At 38.8% G+C, this 17633-nt stretch overlaps 1 protein-coding gene across 5 annotated transcripts in view; it reads left to right on the forward strand.

Annotated features, from left to right (window-relative positions):
* The window catches only part of MYOM1 (myomesin 1), a 109715-nt gene that overhangs the window by 20973 nt on the left and 71109 nt on the right, over window positions 1–17633 (forward strand). Inside the window, exon 1 of one of the 5 annotated variants that reach the window (XM_072924546.1) lies at window positions 15489–15641. The exons of 3 other annotated variants lie outside the window; for them this stretch is intronic. The gene's annotated coding sequence lies outside the window, so the exon portion shown is untranslated. Of the gene's footprint in view, window positions 1–15488; window positions 15642–17633 lie in introns of those variants that run through there. One more of the 5 variants, XM_030266050.4, reaches the window with a different exon arrangement.

Consider the following 17633-nt stretch of genomic DNA (forward strand, 5'->3'; position numbering starts at 1 on the left):
TCCCCTTGTCCTATCGTCATGTGCGCATGCAAAAAATTCCTCTCCAGCTCTCTCTTCTCCCTCTAGGATCTGGAAGGCTGCTATAAGTTGTCCCCAGAGACTTCTCTAGGCTGAGCAGTTCCAACTCTCTCAGCCTGTCTTCAAAGGAGAGGTGCTCCAGTCCTCAGATCATTTTCTGAGGACCTCTGGATCTGCCCCAGCATCTGCCCCTTGCCTTTCCTGGGCTGAGGGCTATAGAGCATTGCCAGTCACAAACATCTGCCTGCCTCTACCAAGGGAAATTGCTTGGTATTTTACAAAGTGAGGGCCTGCCTTGTTATAGCTGCCCCTCTTTGCTCAGCTTCACTGCTGTTAATTGCTTTTTCCTGGTCATTGGAAACTTTAGAGAAGTGTCCCCAAGCTCTGGTTGCTTCAGAAGCTTTCCTGTGGGCTGGGTGTATCACAGCTGGTAAAACTTTATGAAACCCGACATTGCAGTTTAACATGCATCAAAACTAGAGAGACTGCTCAGGGTTTCATCACATGTTAAACTGCAATGTCAGGTTTCATAAAGTTTTACCAGCTGTGATACACCCAGCCCACAGGAAAGCTTCTGAAGCAACCAGAGCTTGGGGACACTTCTCTAAAGTTTCCAATGACCGGGAAAAAGCAATTAACAGCAGTGAAGCCAAGCATCAGTGTGTTCATTTTATTGAAAGCTCAAATATTATTTTTCTAAGGTGGGAAAGCATTTTGTTCCAATCACAATTACAAATACAATAATAGATATAGCATCATAGTGATCAACAGCACCTATGGCAAATATATTTTACATTTGTATAACAAAATTGTTCTCTCCTTGTTTGCAGCAGAGATACATTCTGTGGGAGTGTGATGGGCCAGAGCTGACTTACCATTTGACTGAGGTTTGAGGTTTGGATCTAGGCTCAACCTAGAAGGAATTTTTGAATAAATATGAATTAAATAAAATATACAAGTGCTGGGAAAATATATGAAAACAAATATTCTAAAGTAGGTCAAGAGCTGGAAAAGAAATGCAGATTTGGAATGAGTTTCTTTCAAACCTGGAAGGCAATAGAGAGCTCATAGTTTATGAGCCCTTTTTTGTGAGAATTGATCTAGTGAGCTCATGACAGTACTGGAAAAACAAACAACTTGCAATGGAAAAATGAGTTAATTAACACAATAAATTAAACTGAGCTTCACAAAGCTCTGGTAAGCCTTCCTTCTCTAGTCATGCTTCCTGGTTCAAGTATGCCTGAATATCCCACAGGGACATGTTAATTTTGATGTTAATGTTTAGAACATATTTGCTCCTTTGTGTAGCAGAGGAAAAGTAACTAGGATTTCAAAATATCAATGAAAAGCATAAATGCTTTTAAAAATCAAATATTTGAATTTTTCCTATCTACATGCCTCTCCCATTATATGAACATTATATGGTCTGTATGCACCCAGTACTCCATTGACTCCCTTTTGCCAGCTATGAAAGGATATAGGATTTTATTCTGCTGATGATCTGGGAAGGTATCTCGAAATCCCGTGTTTAGAGAGAAAGATTTTGTGCTTTTTAAAATGAAATCTCACTTTTAAAAGAAAAGTATTAAGACTCTGCTCATTTTACACATTAAAGCAGCCTTGAGACTAAAACCAGATAGTAATGAGGAATGGCATGTGTAATTTGACTCAATTTATTAATCTGGGGATAAGGGAGAGAAAACTCATTTTTCAAATGCTCCACCCAAAATTATAATTTGACCCATAGCTTGGTGATAATAGTGAAAAGTAGCTGATTGCAAATGATAGGGGAAATTTAAAAAAAGAAAAAAAAAAAAAAAAGTGGTTTTCAGTCCCTCTATATACTCCTATTTTAAAGGTAGGCTTCTTGTGTCTCATATTGCAGAATAGCTGCTGACCCCAGAAAGCCTTCCTTGGGGTATCTGGCAGATATCAGATGTAATAAAATCTTTTTTCTCCATTTTCATCCCCTTGTAACAATTTCAAGGAAGGAGAAGGACAAGTTCCCACTTTTCTGATGGGGAGTTCTGTAAGCCCTTGTCCAGCCAGCCCTCCTCCCATCAGATCCTGCTTGTCCAGTCCTCCCTGCTTTTTCTGGAGCTGCTGTAGGGGGGAACAGGGCACCCTGGCTTCCTTGCTGTAGGTTTGGTTTCCCATGCTCCTGCACCCTCCTGGAAGGTTACACCCTTGCTAGGACAGAAAACCCATGATCAGGGCCAGACTGCTGCTCACTTGAGTTTTTCCAGCAACCAGGCTTCTTCCTCTCTTTGTGAGCAACCCAACAGCAAAAGAAAACCCTAACTGCTCCGCCAGGAATTTCTGGAGATTATCAGCAGCTGTTTTTAAGCCCCTAGCAGTCATTATGCAGCTGCACTTGGTCGTGAGTTGCTGCTGGCATGAGCAGAAGGATGGGACAGATCCCCTCTTATTTACCCTGCCAGCTACTGTAGCAGCCTCTGGAGAACTCTAATGACACAGTAGGAGCTTACAGATGAGTAAGCAGGAAATCAGCCCTTCTTCAGGAAACCAGTAATACATTTTTCAGGATTGCACTCAAACATGCTCCCAGACCTGGCTGACAATTCAGCTGTCTGACCACCATGGATATCAGAGCTGGACACACCCTTCCTCTCCAAAACCTGAAACACAAGACATTTTAATTCATAGGAAATGTCAAGTACTGTGGTACACTTAATAAAGTAACATTTTTTTTATACAAGCAAAATGAGAGAAATCAGATATCAGCTGAAAAAAAATCCGTAGTGTATTTTCTTTTAGTTACACTTTAGACTTGCAGAAGTAATGACAAATGCATGTATTAAAAGAGTTTCAAGATGTTTCTGGCTGGTTTGATGAAAATTGTTTCTCCATCATATGAAAAAAGTACAATAAAATACTAGTAAAATATTTAAAAATTATGTGTTTCTGGTCCCAATTTTTTGCCATTCCCCCCCCAGTGTAGAAATCACAAGGATTTTTCTGGAGCTTTCAAGAAGTTCAGCCTTTGCAAGCTAAATACCCTAAAACTTTAATTCATAAAATGACAGAATGTGAAAATATGCTTCAATTATTCAGTTTTATCTCTCCCAGGTAGCTACTTCAATTTTCTTTGGGCTTTGGCCAGAAGGAAAAGCGATGTTTAAATAAATGGGTTTTTTTGCAACAGAAGTGTGGCTAGACTTCAAAGAACTGCCAGGAGGTGATAAATGGGCATCAGATGGGCTCCAATTTGGATCATCTCATAGAAAATAAGACCCATCTAGTAAACAAATGCTTCCCCTCTGTTTTTGCACGTGGCTATAAATAGTAAACAAAGATATGCCTCATATATTTTGCTGTGCACTTTTAGTCCTTGGGTTGGTATCAGCTTTTGAAGACAGTGAATCACATGAACTCCAGGCTCCACATGCTTTTAACTTTATCTGGTAACTGAATGTTGTGGGTCTGTATCTCTGTTCTAAGTATTCCTAGGAAGATTATGCTGTTATCTATAGGAACATTTCTAATTAATCCAAAGTGTGGGTGTCTGTAGAGAAGCTAATTCTAGAGGCTATCTCCCTGGCACTGTTTTTCTCTTGCTGAAGAGTAGGAATAATATCCATTGGTGTTGCAGTGTTATGGGCCATGCAGAGCAGCAAATCTTGTGATAAAGAGATTGTACTGCCATTATGCTAGCAGGCATTTCAGGATCCTGTACCTTGTGTGCCCATCCCTAAGGAGTGCAGACCTCTTTGTGTAGTTTTCTGAATAACTCATCTAGCCCAGTTTAACACACAGAGGATGCTGAAGGAACCATGACTACAAGCAGTTCAGAAGCAGAGAATACCTGGACAAAAGAGACTTTTCTGCTCCACTTACCAGCAACTTCAGCTTCTTACCAGCAACAGTGAGATCAGCTAGGAAGAACACATGTTGACAAGGATTTTATAATACATTTTTCAGAACAATTTAAAGACCCATGGAAAGATAAAACTCAAGACGCCAGTATCACTGCATCTTCTTGAACAGGAGCAGCTAATGTTAATCACGGGATTATTTGTATTTGAGGGCACTAGAACTAAAGACATTCTCTGACAAAAGTGTGGAATTATTAATGCCAGATCCCAGGCAGGTTTCAAATGGCTGCTACATTTACAAGGTGAGCAGGAGAAACCCGAGCAAAGCTTGAGGGCAGTAGCTTTCCACTTATTGCAGAGAATTAGGTTGCAAAATCTTCCTTAGCCAGCAAAGTCAATACTTCATAGGGGTGGTACCCCTATGAAGTACCCCCGTGACACTTCATAGGGGTGGTACCTGCCCTACTGAGCAAACTCTGAGAGAAACCATTTTCAAACTAAGAGATAGGCATGCAGCAGCAAAGTGGTCATGACTCAAAAATTTTAAATACCAAATAGTTTGCAATTTGTGCTTAGGAAACAGATCTGTATTCATTGTACTACAGGAAAAGTAGGAGCCAGTTACAAAAGAAAATACAAAGGCAATTATGCAGCAGAATTTTAATGTGTGGAAATTTGAGTCAGATGACTGGAGTCTGAAACACATTTCCAGAACTGTATTCTCTTCTCAGTTTTGCACATATTTGGTTCTTACATTGTTTCCCCTTGTTGCTCCACCTCCATGGGCAGACTGAAAAACCAGGGATCACAGAGTGAAAAAAGGCAAGGGAGAGTATAACCCCTTCTATGCTCAGACACATGCCAGTGCCAGACCATTTCTTGAGACTATTCAGATTTGTCAGCTCTCAATCTGCTTGCCTAAGTTGGAACAATTGTGAATGAACATTTAGCTTCCCATGAACTTTAAGTCCACCATAATAAAAAGGTGGCTGCTAATTAAGTGTATGTGCAGCTCACCCAGTGAGTGCAGTTCCTAAACACCCTGAGTCTAGGAATTACATCTGGAACAGTAATGCCCTGATTTGCAGGTCTTTCTTTCTTTAATTATTTTGGGATTCTCAAGATATGTTTTTCCCAGGCAATTGCTTTTCCTAAGTAAAATTATTTGAATTGCAAAATCGATTTATTATTGCAAGCTTGTTTTAAGAACTTGTGCTGAGAAGGGATTGAAACTAGAGAGCTTTTTGAATTGTATAGATGGTTTCAGCTCATTACTTTTAAATTATTTTCAGTGAAATAATATTATGCTTGTATCTGACACCTAGAAAGAAAAGTTAAGAACAAATAAAGCATTACCATGTTTGCTAGAGATTGTGAATATCAATACTGCTTTCAGCAGTTTTCACTGATCTATGCAAATAACCATGTGGTTGATTAGCTAGTCTGAGCTTGCATTCAGAATACTGAACCATGATCCATTAGTTATACACATAATTCAGAGATGCAGTGCTCTGAAAATTAATGTTCTTCAGCAATTTTAGTGAACAGATAGAAATTTTAAAATGCCTGGTTTTGCAACAGCTCTGCATTTTCACAGTGTGCAATATCTCTCCAGCTCAATGCTTTCAGTGTTGAATAAGGCAAATACAGATTGCCTGCCTCTAGCATTGATGAGTGTTATCTGTGTCTTTTCCTTGCCTCTGTCCAGTGTGAAGAAGATCATGTTCTTTCATGTGGGTCATTAAACTTCTGAAACCACTTCAGCTTCATATGAATATCTTTCAAAAACTTTGGAAAGAAAATTTCCTTCTTCTGAGGCCCACGTCCTTTATCTGGACATGCAGCTAAAGACTTAACCATGTTTCTGGACATAATATTCATGATCATATCAAATGTTTGTCACTCTGTGAGCCCTCACGACAATCTGGCAGTGATGTAGCACTAACCCTTCCATGAGGTATGTCCAGAGATCATTCAGATGTCAAGGTTTGCCTTCTTAGGAAAAACCTCCTCTTTGGTGACAGCACAAAACTGAACGCAGGGAAACCTGTTCTCAGCAGCTTTCACCAGCTGCATTCCTTTAATGCTGCCAGCCAATTGACTTGAGCTCTGTCCCAGTTTTCCAGGGTAAGGCAAATTTTGAAAAGAAGGATGTGAGAACATAAGGATGGGAGATGGAAAATTGAGCAAGTAGGTTGCAATGTCAAAATACCTTTTAAATTATCTTTAGAGCCTGACACTGTCAAAAATAAGCCCTTGAATTGAAGGAGAGCTTTGCAACCACAGTTAGACACTGGAAACTTGTGCAATGGAGCACAAAAATTTTGCTTTGTGTCATTGATAAACTACTGACTCCAGGGCTGGATCTGTTGCTAACAGCTCTGAAACAGTACAGAGAATAGTAAAATACAGTTGAAACTGCACTGCTTAAACTGTAGAGATTTTTAAAACAAATCTGCTATCAGATCTCCAAATGGTCTGTTGTTACTCTTCCACAGCTTTCAGAATACTGACAGACAACCTGTAGGCATTGGAGTATCTGGAGGAGTTTAAACACTAGACTGTAGAGCCATAAACATGTCACAATGTTTTAAAAAGAAAAATGGCAAATCAAAATAGGATTCTGGAGGAGAGCCCCCAGATTTGTGAGGATGTATGGATGATACTCCTGTCTCTCTCCTGTTAAACAAGGCAAAGGCTAGGACAGGTTGCCCGGGGAGGTTGTGCTCTCCCCATCACTGGAGGTTTCGAAGACTCAACTCAATAATGCTGTGAACAGTCTCACAGTTGACCCTGCTTTCAATTAGAGGGTCAACAAGAGACCACCTAGGTCCCTTACAACCTTAATTATTTTGTGATTTTTGTGATTCTCACTGTAGATCCAAATTACCTTTTAGATGTGCTGTTCTGTCTATTGATAGTAATTACTAGAAATTGTTAGCTGGACTAGCAGTATGAAAATGGAAATGTAAAACAGTATGCAAATTTCTACAAATGAAAGGCAATTTAGACAGAAATAATTGCAAATGGAGTGATGACAGTAAAATGATGAGACATTTGTTCTCTGTCACCAGCAATACCATCAGTGAAAATATATGGCAAATTTCTGAAGTCTTTCACTTATTCAGAGGCTTAATTGCTTAATCATTTTCCTAGAGGGTTTTTTTTTCTGCTTAAGATCAATAATGACTTTCCTGGCAACTGAAAATTGTTCCAAGTGCAAAAATGCAAACCAATTAAATTAATAATCCCTCTTTTATTTTACTTCAGACATACCAACGAGAATAGCTGAAAAGGTTGGTCTTATACTGCTGCACACAATGCAGACTCATTGGAAAGAAGTGTGACTGTAAAGCACAATTGAAGTACAGATAGATTTTGCTAGTGTTGCGTTGTTTGAAATAGTAATTCCCCGTGGTGTTAAGAAAATTTAGAAATCGATGCTTTGTGCAGTCAAGCAAGATCCTTTGAAGAGCAAAACATTCTTGGAGAAGAGAAAGAGAAAAAATGAATGTAAGAACACAGAATAACAAGACTAAAAGTTATATAAAAGAGAACCAAAGACCTTCTGATTCTTATGCCATGGGCACCATGCAGCTGTGGTGGTTACAGACTGGGAAAAGGGGGCAGTACCAAATTACCAAGCTGGCCAGCAAAATGGGGGTGTTTTGCCACAAACATTGGGTGAAGATTTTCCTTGGAAACCAGAAAAGAACAGGAAGTTAATCACACTCTCAAGGTTATTTTTTTTTTCATGTGGGGGGGTGTTTTTGTCTCAACCTACTTTCAGTGCTTGACAATTACTGATCTGTGAGAGCCTCCAGCAGGGTTTTTCCAGTCTACATTTACTTAATACTTCAGAAGATACAATGGCTGCAAGAACAGGTATGAAGAAAAGCAGTTTTTCCTTTTGCAAACCGTTATATTGAAGATGGGTTTCAATTAAGATTCCACATGAAATTCTTTGTCTGTTAAACTGATCTTTGATGGCTTTGAAGAAAAGACTATCTTCTTAAAATAAATTTAATTTTTATTTGAAATCTCCTTGCCTTTTTCTCAGTATGGTAAGAAAATAATTTGTTATGGGGAAAAATCAAGAACTTTTTTCTTTAAATATTTGTAACATGGCTAAAAAACCCAACTAAACAAACAGCTCATCTTTCAATGGAAAGAGATCCAATTTAAAACATATAAGGAAAGACAGTTCAGCTGATATGGCCATGACAGGTACTACATAGAAAAGTTGTGACACAAGAAAATTAGATCTGGTGAAAAATCCAAGGTTATAAGTAACAGTTAAATAAATTAATGTTTAAAATATAAAACAACTGGAAGATATGAATACAATATCTTAATTTCTTTGAAAGCACATCAGCATATGGAAGATGGGAAGCTTGAATCTTGCAGCTCTCCAGCTCCCACAGCTCTACTATGATTTATGCAAAGCAGCAGCAATCATTACCCCAGTCAGGGGAAAAAAGAGAGCAAGAGAATGTTTTCTCCTCTTGATTTACATATTCTGAATAAATTTCTGCATATGCCTGTCAAAAGCGTATATAAAATCTTTGTGCAGTTTAAACAGAGATCAAGTAGTGACAAAGTGTGGAAGAGTTTCAAAGTAGCTGCTGTGAAAGAGTACGATGATTTTTAATAGAAGGATTTTTAGGTCAAATGGGCAATGCTTTGTTTTCAGCATCCATTTCAAATTATTCAGTCAAGTGCCAAATGAAAAATACTGTAGATGAAAAGCTGAGTTTGCAGAACAGGCTGGGCTGTACATTCAGCAGTGCTACAGCCTCTGCTTTGCACACCAAAATGGCCCCTATATCACTTTTTTCTGCCATATTATGTAATTTCTCTGCCTTTTAAGTTCTTATGAAAGATCTCAGAAACTGAGCTCCTGGGAGAGAATCATAGAATGGCTTGGGCTGGAAGGGACCTTACAGATCATCTCATTCCAACACCCCTGCCATGGGCAGGGACAACTTTCCACTAGACCAGGTTGCTCAAAGTGCCATCCAACCTGTCCATGAGCACTCCAAGGAATGGGGCAGCCACAGTTTCCCCGGGCAACCTTTTCTGGTGTGTCACCACCCTCACAGTGAAGAATTTCTTCCTAATTCCCGATTTAAACTTGCCTTCTTTCACTTTAAATCCATTCCCCCTTGTCCTGCCAGTACAAACCCTGGTAAAAAGTTCCTTTCCAGCTGAGTTGTAGACCCCCTTTAGGTACTGGAAGGCTGCTCTAAGGTCTCCCCAGAGCCTTCTCCAGGCTGACTCTCCCCAGCTCTCTTAGCTTGTCTTCAGAGGAGAGGTGTTCCTGCTCTCTCATCATCTTTGTGGCCTTGCTCTGGGCCACATGTCCATGTTCTTCTTATGTTTGAGACCTCAGAGCTGGATGCAGCACTCCAAGTCTCTACAGCAGAGAATATTAACTTTGTATTTATATATGACCACATAAAACATGTCAAATATCATGGTTATTTTTGTCATGTATTTTTTTTTTTCTCAAGTCCTGGAGAGCAACATTATCATGCAGTGTGGTGTTTTGAATTGAAAATCTGTAAATGAAAAGTAAGCAAGAGTTTTTAAAAATAGCACAGGAGTGAGGGAGAAGGTGATCAATGTGCCTCCACATTAAAGTGATGTGGTCATGCTCTTTACTGTGAGAAATGGTAGAAAAACAAACACAAATAAGAGAAATAATCAGACACAGGAACAGAAGTGAGGCTGCATAAGCACAACATTGACTTAATAGTGCACTGCTAAGTGTTTTCATTAGAAGGCTGGGCTTTCTCATTATGCCATTATGCCTCATTTTAAAGCATCATCTGGGTTTTAACAGAGCCTTGATGACCTCAAGCTCTTGTGCTAAAAAAATATTAATGAAATGCCCACACAGACATTGTCTAGATATATATCTGGAGGAGATTTAAATTAACTAGTTTATTTGGACTAGGTATGGAGTGCTAAGATCAGGTTTGGCTGAAAAACTCACCCCAAACTCATTAGCTCAGTAAATATGAGGTGAAAGAGTCCTGTGCTGAGCTTTGACTTGTCAAAGCTACACCATCACTAATATTGGATTTAGTTAATTAAATGTCTCATGGAAAAATCTCCCTGTTACACCTGTTATCAGGGGGATAAAAGATGCTCTGCTTTCTGAGCCAGCTGCTTGAGTAGGCAGAGAAGGATATTTTAATAGCTGATAGTCACCCCCCACCTGGCCCTTTCCTACCTGTAAGTTGCTCATGGTACCTCTTTCTAGTTCCACTACCTGCAGTCACAGAGATTTCTCACTCTGGCAGTGAGCCCACAGCTGCTTTTCCTTGGGAGCCCCAGCAGCCAGTGGGGTTTTGGGCACAGCTGGTGCCCATTTGTTATATGTGTTCCTCTCAACATCCCTGCAGTTTGCTTAGTGGAAGTACTGAAAAGAGGTGTAAATCACTCACCCAGAAGTCATTGCTTTTCACTGGTGAAATACACAGACACAGTACTTTGGAGGAGTACTTCCAAAATTTATTGTGGTTAAATGACCTGGAGGAGATAGCTTTGCTACTTTAGGATTCATATTTTGCTGCTGTTGTTTAACCTTACACTGAATTATGAGGATTTCTTTGGATATAAAGATGCTGGGTTGTCAATGGCAATCATGAGAAATGAGGCAGGGGTCCTCTACTTTCTTCCAGTCACTGAGGGGAGAAGGCTGCTGCCACTTTGCTGGTGTGTCCAGCTGAGGGGGTGTTCAGTGGAAGGGGCAGGGATGTGCTAACAAGACATTCACAGTTTCTGCTAGAAAGCCAGGAACAAGCTATAGCAAGAAAAAGACAGATGAGGAACTAGAAATATTCAACAGCTTATAAAAGAACCAAATCCCAGTGGATTTTCAGGAAGTCAGTAAAGGCTGAACTCTCATCTGTAGGTCTAGTGTTATACTGAATTCTAGAATTTTACTGTAACCAGGTATTAAATTTGGTTTGTTTTTTTGGGGTTTTGTTTGTTTGTTTGTTTGTTTGTTTGTTTGTTTGTTTTAAATAAAGGGCTTTGTTAAGCCACCACAACTTCTCCTATAATTCACTTGAGCTATAAGAAAATAAACTAGTTAAGCATCAAATGTTAAGGTGAAACATCCCCTGGAAAGGATATTGAAAACCTGTCCACTTTGATTTCTTGCTTGTTTTCCTGATTATCCATCAGACATAAAACTGATCTTGCCCTCCAGTCTTTGAAGCATCTTATTTTAGTTCATGCCAGTCCCTTTTGTTGAGTCTCCAAACTTAAAGTTCCTCAGAAAGGAAAAAAAACTTGTCATACAGCATGGATGGAGAAACCAGAGTAATGGCCCATCACATAAAAATCAGGATTAATCCATTTCAGAGTTAAACATACAGCTGCCTTTGTGAAATATAACTGCACTAGAGTCTGAAGTCACCAGCTATAGCAGATATTTTAAGTTACTGAAAAAACTATTCAAATAATTCGATTAACTCTCTGAAAATTTGTGCAGTCCTGGAGGGTTTGGCAATTGTCTCATAATCAATTGGTGCTACAGCTTATGCTGTTGATGTTTGAACTACTTCATTTAAATCACACCTGGGAAATAATCACCAAAATTATCTCTGACTTGCATGTCCACCCATCAGATCCAAATCTCAGTTCCTTCTGTTCTTCAGTGTATCTCCTTAATTTCTTTAAATACTAAACAATCTAATGTTCACCTCTTTGTCTTGACCAGGTCGTTTGGCATTCACCCCCAATTTCTGGAAGACTTTCTTACTCATGATTGATGTTTGAAATCTGAAGGTCTCTCCTGTGGGGAGTGTTGAATAAAGCAAAGTATGAATTTCTGATGCAAATACTCCTCAAAACTTTGTTCTAATTGTCTGAGCCTAGTTGTTATATTAGACATAATTTCCAAGGGTGATGGCTAAAGAGCTAAAAACATTATTTGTTTCTTCTACTAAGACATAGCCACTATCCCTTCTTTTAAAATAAACATTTGAATGATTCAAAAGTATTGCATCAATTAATGTGAGGACAAAAAAAAAAAAAAAAAAAAAAAAAGGAAAGTGTGCTTGTGTACTGGGTACATTTGTGTTGGCTGTGCCTGAAAGATTGTGGAAATGATTATTGTAATATCTGAGGCAATTGCTTTGTATTGCAATTGCAATAGTAGTTTGCACTTCAGTGAAATGATATCTACAGATTGTTTTCTTTGTAATGACATACTTCAGTTACATGGGCTATGGATAACAGAAATGGACTGGCAATCACTACAAAGTCACTGGTTTTAGTGGTCCCCAGGGGCCATTGGAGCTCCCCACAGGCTCTATCAGGACCTGGCAGCCAGTGCCCATCCCACTGCCCCAGTCCCAGACATTTGGTCAATATCCTGCCTAAACTATTTAACTCATATTTTGAAGTATATTGCCTGCTTCTAAAAGCTGCATGCCTAAGTGGCAGGAGCTCAGATATTGTGCCTCAGTCAAGTTTTCTGGGTTTGAGTTATCTGCAGTTACAGATAACAGTTACCAGGTACAGCTCTGATCCTTCAGCAATCATGTGTCAAGGTGTTTTGGCCAGTCTTTCCAAGGGACAAAGCTAAATACAACAATGATATTAGGAACTATCCATCATTATTGGAATAAAGGTATTGAAAAATCTGTGATGTTTAGGAAAGAATGATAAAATGTGGGAGGACATTTGACAACCATCTGTTTTGATATGAAAGTTAAGATGACAGGAGATACTATGGATTAAAAAAAAAAATCTAAGTGCCAAAAGCACTTACTTGAAGAAATGATAAGAATTTTCTTTTGGAATAATCTGCTATATGCTCTTGAGGTAAGGTTTTATTATGGACAGAAACCTTTTTAATGTTACAAAGGAAAATAAATGCTGTCAGCAGGAACATTTTTATGTGACATTTCCAGTTCCAGAGAGATGCTGCAGAATAAATGTTGCTAATAATGGTAAGGCAAATATTTCTCTATGATGAAAAATTGATCTAGGCACCAACAGCCAACAGCTTGAGAGGTTTTTGGAAAAATTTCTACCCATATCAAGGAGACAGTGGTCTTATACTTGGTTCTTCAGGTGTGAACCCAGACACTCAAGCTGTTGTAGGCTGCAGTCAGATCCTTCTGTTAAAAGGTTGAATCCTTGTTAAATATATAAGCTGAGGGTGATACAGAGAATCAACAGAAGGCTGGATATTAATGCCTTCTTATGGGTGAAGGCAGGGAACACAGACCTCCCCTCCCTTCAGTGGGTTATGAATATGGCTAGTTGGAGTAGAATGGACAATAGCAGATCTTCCTAAAGCGATTTTTCTTCTTGATAAAAATCAATTCAGAAAACTGGACCCAAATTTGAAAGCAAACTCCAGAAGACAACACACAAGCTCAAAGCCTCTGTTCTCCAAAAATTGTTTCGCTAGATTTATTTAAGATTATACTCAAATGAAAGAGATGGACTGGGATGATGTGGAATTTGACTTATGCCCCCAGCTACAGGATGCTGTAGCTCTCAAAACTGCAGTGGACAGTCTGGAAAGCTTTTTGTTCTGTCATGTCGGGCTCTAAATTAATATAATATAAATTAATGAATAGCTTTACCATACAGAAAAACAAACTGGTCTCTAGCACTATGTAGTTCTAATTAGGAGAAGACAGAACTAGTATTTCCTAAGGGTGTCTCTCCCAAGCCCAATGTAACTAAATACATGTGGATATAGAATGCTGCAGGGATTCTGAGGCTTGCAGAGCTCCAAGTGATTTAAAATATGTACTTTTATATTCAAATAGGAGTTCAGTGATTTGAAATTAGCTGTGGATATTATCTCATAATAAAGCTAGATCTGAAATTGTGTAAATTTAAGGGGCAAAATAATACTAAATATTTTGCTGTTACACTGTATCTCCATTTTATTTACAGAATAAATGGAGGCAGCACAGAATTTGAAAACTGTATTGGACTTCGTAGTGCCATTATGCCTTACAAAAACACTGAAAATATTGTTCAGATTTTTATCCCCCACATGTGAGCTGTACAGATTGTCTTGCAATTAAAGCAGAGAAATGTGATATTTAATTGCTTTCATTTCTCTACATTTTCTTGTATTCTTAAAAAGCAATTTGCCTGTCATTAAGACTTCTAAAATGTCAGTGCAAATGACCCATGGTGAAGGAGTGGATCAGGGTTTGTACTTCAATCCAGGAGTCTGTCCCCTGAGGCTCCATCTACTCTAACCTAGAGTTCAGTGACACTGCCACTGGCAGAGTATCCTGGGGGGAAGAAAAGCTTGTATTAAGGTTCCCATTTTCCACCCTGCCTGTTGCAGATTTGGGCAGTTTTCCTGAGCCACAATACAGTTTCTATGACTGCACAACGTTTTGCTGGCCATGGTTTCTGTCCTCATGGTCAAAAACCAAAAGCCCATATGTTTGGTGCACCTGAGCAGCTCCTGGTGTAGGAGGTGAAGAGGCTTCTGAACTTACTGCATGGTGCAGCATCAGGCAGGAGGCAGTGGCTCCCCAGGGAACAAGTAGCTAGTGGGGACAACAAAGGGATTTCATGTAGAATCAAGGCAGTGAGGTGAAGAAGAAGGTACTGATGAACTATTGTAGAGAAAAGCCTGGGATCCTGTAGCCTTGTCCCGACCTTCTTCTGGTAGTTACACCCATAAAGGGGACAGTGCTAGCAGAGCAGGAGGATCTGGAAAGTTCTTGGTTGTGTTGTATGGCAAGTGTGAAATGAAGCTATAGCAGAACTGAGAGGGTCAATGAAAATGAACAAAATAAAGTGCACTAATCACTTTTATTTAAAGCTAAATTTACAGTGCAGAGATAAATTGTATTTACAATGAAGTCACACTGCATTCCTACTATTAGATCTCAGATGACAGAACTCATTCTGATATAATATTCAGCCACACAGATTACTCATTTTTATGCCAGAATGCTGGGACCAAAATGAAAGAAGACAAGCCCATTTAATTATTCCTAGAGGTAATACTGTTTAATTTAGAAACAAAAAGTTAGATTTTAGAGCTGCATTGTTTATATCTACTTAAATGCCTCATGTGGTCATATTCTTAATTTAGCATTTCATCTTAAAGAAGATGATAAAAAAGTAACACTGTCAACAGAACAAAGAAAATACATTTCTGTTCAAATGTAACTCATATGACTTTAGAGAGTCTTGATAGTCTGTCTGTCATTAAGTTGAAATATTTATATTACCTGTACTGTGGCTTGGCATTAAAAAAAAAAATCAGTAAAATGTTCAAATTCTTGTACCAGAGCAAAGGTCAACACAGGCATTGGTCTTTCCTAGTTTCTGGTTCATGACAAAATTTTTTTTTCTCTCCTACTAAATCTGATTTAACTAAGGAAAAAAAAAATCCTAGAAATAATTTTGAAGTGGAATGCTGATTCTATTCAGAATTTAGTGAGGATATTTTAAAGGGAGAACTCTGTATCTCCTTTAGTTTGAAGCTGCCGTCATCATGTCTTTGCACAGAGATAGTACAGGGTATCGGTATCTGTCTCTGTCTCTATCCCTCTTCCATGCTATATTTATAGCATCCCCCTGGCCATAAAAGGTCTGGACTGGGGCTCTGACATTCCACTGACTGCAGGCATTATTTTTGTTCTGGACCTTGAAGTCCAGTCCTTACCCCTCGTCGTAACTACCTCTTTCTTTGCTGGTTTCATTGTTGCTGTATTTTTGTCCTATTCATCCACTTGGGAGCTCTTCCATTTGCTGCCATTCGTTTGGATCCTGGTAAGTGGGTTTTTTTTTATGCTGGAAGGTTTTATATGTTCAATTATTTTTAATCTGAATCTGTAATGCCAGTTGATAGTAGTTCCCTTTATTCTTCTTAGCTCAGCTGTTGAGGGATTTGTGGATGTGAATTGAAGACATCTGAAGGTTCAGATGTGAACCTGAAAGAAAGTAGTGCAGGGGCCCTTTTATTTTCACTCAGCTATCTTTGCATATTGTCACAGTACTCTCAAATGAAGCATGAGTTACTGAGATACAGGAGGAGTTTGTCATGTCATCCTGAGGGCTTAGAGAAGGTTTAAATAACATAAATATTTTCTTGTTGCTTAGGATGTTATCCTTGCTTACGAGAGTTTCTTTTTTAAAATCTATTTCATTATTTACATTGATTGATGGAGTAGATCTTTAAAGAATTACACAGACTGATAAACAGCACAAGAGGTGAGGCCAGCTTCCTTTAATGTGTAGCTATGAGCTATGGACAAGTACAGAACTGTCTGTCTGCTCAGTAGTAATTTTAAATACTCAGTTCAATAGCTGCTAAAATATAGCTCCAAAAACTGTGAATTCATCTAACTATGGCCACTAATATTTTTGGGCTAAGCTCTGAAGTGCTACACTGATCTTGAAAGGGAGTGTTGCCCTCACACTGAAGGGGGCTGGTTGGTACATGCAGACTTTGTGGGTGCATAGATAAAATGTAAGAGATGGGAGTCAGTCTGATAATCAGGCAGTGCTCCAGTTAGGAGCAAAATCCTTGGAAGTTTCTGAGTTACTTGTCATCTCTGATAGCATCACACTGCTCTATCTGATCAGACTAATGTAACCAGCTTATCCTGGACTCTGAGCAATCCGTGATGTTTCAGAGGAAACATAAAACATAACTCAGGGTGTGATAAAATGCCTATTAGAGGAGTTTCCTTTTACACGATGTGAGTCAGTGCTGGTCTTTGATTAGATCATTAGAGCTGACTTAGTGTTCAGTGCCTGCCTTGCTATCCTTACTCCTATCACAGATTTTACTCCTGAGGACAGTGAGACAGTGAGATCTTTCATGTTTGGAAGAAAAATGTTTCCTTTGTACATTTTAACTTGTTCTTTTGGTCTGATAAAAAGTAAATAAAATGCCTTGTTTAACTTCTTAATGGGCAACACATGCAGTGCTTCATACTTGTGGATCACCTTCCATGCTTTGAAGCCTGGAAGACTTTGGGAATGCCTGAGCTGAATGTCTGTTAGCATTGTGGCTGTTGTATGAATGATGAAGCCAGCCAACACTTCAAATAAAGCTGAAGACACACCATAGTACTCTGCAGAAGGAAAACAGGATGTTCTCATGTTCCTTTCCTTTCAGTGTGCAAGACAATATTCTTCTGTATGCCTTAACCTTCCTAGGCAGTGATCACAATGACTTACAAGCCCTAAACCCAGCTCTGCAGAGGTGCAAGAGGGAGACAACAAAGAAAAATGAAGGAAAAAAATCTTCTGAAACTAGGGAAATTAAGAGGAACTACATACTACCAGTAGCTAAGTGAAATAAGTAACAACACAAAATACTGACACGTACTAGAAACAAGAATGCTAGCCAGTATTAGGAATAAGAGAGTTAAAAAAGAACATCAGCTTTTGCCATAGACCAATGGGCTAACACTCTTTCTCATTTCTCCTTCTTCCTCAGATAAAAATAAAGTGTATAATTTGGTCTCCTTGAAGTCTCATAGTTTCCGTTTGGTCAGGATATCAGCAATTTCTTTTACATAAAAAGTTTCTGAATAAATTTCTTCCTTGTTGACTTCCTGCAGCTAAAGTTATCCTACAAGGAGCATTTCCCTTGTGAGATCCCTGAAATATAAGAAGATTTTGGTTTTGGTTTTTGTTTGGTTTGTTGGGTTTTTGGTTTTGTTTTGTTTGGGTTTTTTTCCCATAATTTGCCTTGGTGAGGGCAAGTACCTCAGCAGCTTTCAAAGAGAATTGTTTGAAATTTGTTGACTT

This window comes from Taeniopygia guttata, chromosome 2, assembly GCF_048771995.1.
Source record: "Taeniopygia guttata chromosome 2, bTaeGut7.mat, whole genome shotgun sequence".
Taxonomy (NCBI): domain Eukaryota; kingdom Metazoa; phylum Chordata; class Aves; order Passeriformes; family Estrildidae; genus Taeniopygia; species Taeniopygia guttata.